General features: G+C 39.9%; 1 pseudogene; it reads right to left on the bottom strand.

Moving 5' to 3' along the window:
* Positions 1 to 3,412: 3,412 nt before the first annotated feature.
* Positions 3,413 to 3,591, bottom strand: LOC112320876 (U2 spliceosomal RNA; annotated as a pseudogene).
* Positions 3,592 to 3,818: the final 227 nt, after the last annotated feature.

Raw genomic sequence — 3,818 nt, 5'->3', positions numbered from 1 at the left:
CATGGCGGTAACACAGCTGATGGTGCTGGGAACCTAGGGAGGCCTACCAGCCAACTATGGACTACTGGGAAGAACTGGGGGTTACCTGAACCACAGACTTCTATTTCTTTTCCTGAGATATGGTACCCTGGACTGGGAAAAGGGGGGAAGGAAGGACTGTGTGTGTTTATGGATGTTTTAATTTTAACACAGACATTAAGTCATTACTCTTAAGGCTCTAGAACTTTTGAATAAATAATTCCTTTCCTTTTCACCAATCTCTGACATTGACAGCTATAATTCCCTAGTGGCAGGCAAGGCAAACTTAGTACAGGGGGCGCTGGAAGAAGGGGGGGGTCCATTTGGTAATAGGATATTGTTCACCACCACCCTAGGCCTGTTCTGTGACACCTAGACAATAAGTAAGGGAGACACACTTACTAAACTTATAGCAACTGCCAGAGAAAAAGTAATCTACTGGGACTTTCTCCAGGGACAGAAGTGCTGGTGGGTGCCATTTTTGGAATGTCATCCTAACTTGCTGGTAACAGAGCTGGCTGGCACCATTTTTGGTGACCTTCCTCTAGGTTGCTAATACTGGAAGGCATTCTCCACCCACTCCATGCAGCAACCAGGCTGGGCAAGCTCCCCACCCCTGCCTGCCCCATGGTCATCTGTACCACAACTGAACAAGGTGAATATCCTGAGCCCAGTTCACTGCACAGGGCAGCTTCACTGCCACCAGGCCAAGGCAGCACACTGTGGCCCACCTTCCCTGTGCCACAACAGCTAGGTAAGTATACCACATCCTGTCCCCACTCAGCAACCACACCATAAACAAGCAGGGAGAGCACACCAAGCTCACCACACTCAGGAGAAAAATGGATGAACATAGTGAGAACTTAAATAGATAGAAAATGTAAAACAAAAATACCAAACAGAAGTTATAACAGAACTGAACAATACACTAGAAGGGTTCCACAGCAGACCAGGTGAAGTAGATGTACGTATGAATCATTGAGCTGGAGGACAAAACAATGAACGTACCCAGACAGAGCAGTCGAGTGAAAAAGCTATTTCAAACAGTGATATCATAAGGGGCCTCTGGGACAACATCAAGAAGAATAACATTTGCAATATAGGTGTCCCAGAGGCAAAGACAGAGAGGATCAGAAAAATTATTTAAAAAAATAAATGCTGAAAACTTCCCTAATCTGGGCAAAGAAACAGACACCCAGTCCCAGTGTAGGGTAAATGGAGGCAGTCTGGCTTCCTTACCCAGATGTCTGGGTAAGGAAAGCTGTGTTCCCATAACCTTGAGACTGGGTCCAATAAACTGTTCCCATAGCCTTGAGTGGGCCAGCATGCACAGAATCACACTGTATTATACAATATTCTGGCTCCCTGTTGGCTTGGTGTACAATTAGTATATTAAAGAGTTAGGGGCTTCCCACTGGGGGACACACACAGTGGGACACATGGCTTGCAGTGTGAATGGATTGCCCACCCTTGAATAAAGAAAGGCATGTCAAGCATCCCCATGGCTCCACACATTTTCTTCTGTCCAAATCCAGAGTGAACCTATCTGACCTTGAATGGTCGCAACACACCCAGGAAGCCCAGAGAGTTCCAGATAAGATAAACCCAAATTGAACCACACCAAGACACATTAAAATTAAAATGGTAAAAGTTAAAAATAACCTTAAATATTAAAAGACAAGAGAAGTATAAAATTAACTAAAGTTACAATAATTATTAAGGGAATCATAAAACAGAAAGGTATAAAATGTGCCATTAAAATATAAAATTTAAGGAAGAAGTAAAAGTGTAAAGCTTTGGAATGTGTTCAAATTTAATTTGCTATCAACTTAAAAGAGATTGTTATATATAGGATGTTATATGTGAACCTCACGGTAACTACAAAGAAAAAACTTATAGTAAACACACAAAAGAAAAAGAAAAAGGAATCTACAAAAGAAAGTCATCAAACCATAAGGAAAGAGGGAAGAAGAAAGTAACAGAAAGGAATTACAAAAACAGTCAGAAAATAATGAACAGAATGGCATACTTACTTTTCAATAGTTTAAATGTAAATGATCCAAATTTGCCTATCCAAAGAAAGAGAGTGAGAATGGCTGCCCAGTCTGGGTATGGTTCATTTGGTTGGAGCTTCCCGTAACCAAAGGGTTGCAGATGCAATTCCCCATCAGGACACATACCTAGGTTGCAGGTTTGATTCCTGGTCTGGGTACATATGGGAGGCAACTGATTGATGCTTCTCTCTTGCATCAATGTTTGTCTCTCTTTCTCTCTCTCCAAAGTAATGAAAAAATGTCCCGAGGTGAAAAGAAAAAAAAAAGAAAGAGAGAAAGAGAAAGGAAGGAAGGAAGGAAGGAAGGAAGGAAGGAAGGAAGGAAGGAAGGAAGGAAGGAAGGAAGGAAGGAAGAAGGAGGGAGGGAGGGAGGGAGGAAAGAAAGAAAAGAAAGAGGCTAAATAGGTAAAAAAAAAAAAATACACAAGCTGTAAATGCTGCCTACAAGAGACTTCTGAAGTAAGGACACACGTAGATAGAAATTAAAGGGATGGAAAAACATATTCCATGCAAATAGACAAAAAGAAAGATGGGGCCGCTATAGTTATATCAAACAAAGTAGACTTTAAAACAAAGACTGTATTATAAGATGAAAGAAGGACACTATATAATGATAAAGGGATCAATACAGCAAGAAGATTTAACATTTATAAATATATATGCACCCAACATAGGAGCAGCAAAGTATAGAAAGCAAATATTAATAAACTAAATGGATAAACTAAAACCAATACAATAATTGCAGGAACCTTAATCCCCTACTTAACAGCAATGCATAGATCATCCAGACAGAAAATCAATAAGAAAACATGGCAGAAAATTATTCTGAGTTCATCTGGAAGCAAGAATAGCTCAGAGTAAGGGCATATCAGTCAGTTCATGTTGACCCTTTTGCAGAAATGCTGAGTAGATGAGTTTTTAGTAAAAGGAATGACATTTTCACAGGTATGCCTCAAAAATATGTAAATCTGCATTTCTTAAATGATTAGCAGAGTACTTGATAGCATTTATCACCTGCATGAACAGAAATATTTATTGTGCATGGCACTCTTCCAAGGTCTGGAAAGTTGTGGGCGAGGGTTAGTTTTAAAATTAACAGTTAAAAACTGGAGTTTTTCTCAGTTATAGTAAATGCAACAAGGGGCTACCTGAAGCAAAAGTATTGAGAAAGACCAATGTTCCCTTTACTTTATTCTTAAACTGTGAGTGGCTGGACATGCCACAAAACACTAACCATGACCACTAAGCAAACCTGTGTAGACTTAGCGTCTACACAGTGAACACCACTGTACTTTAGATATTGTGCTAAATGCTTTACATATATGCCATCTAACTTTGTCTATTTGTTACCCTTTTTGCTTTTTTTTTCTTTTTGCAGAGTGGACAGAGCAAGCTCCTGTTCCATCTCCTAGCTGCAAAAAGTCATTTAATATAATATCCTCAGATAGAGGACATATCAGATATTAAACTGATAAGAATAGATACTATATTTGATCTTAGCCAGAAGGCCGAGAAGCAATTAATTTTTACTAGTTTTGAATCTGAGATATACAGTGCTTGTCTTCTTGAGTAACTGGTGGTTTCTGATTGTGATCTCATGTTTTGGTCATTATTTGTGGGAGTCCTGAGTTCTAAATTAGATAGTCTTTCCTTCAGAGAGGTCAGCAACTAGTGGCCATCACCAACCATGAACCAACTCAGTCCCTTATGAACCTTAGGTCAACAGGAGAGTCATGTGTTCAGCTTC

The sequence above is a fragment of the Desmodus rotundus genome, chromosome 8, assembly GCF_022682495.2.
Source record: "Desmodus rotundus isolate HL8 chromosome 8, HLdesRot8A.1, whole genome shotgun sequence".
Classification (NCBI taxonomy): domain Eukaryota; kingdom Metazoa; phylum Chordata; class Mammalia; order Chiroptera; family Phyllostomidae; genus Desmodus; species Desmodus rotundus.
This window is presented reverse-complemented; position numbering and strand designations above follow the sequence as displayed.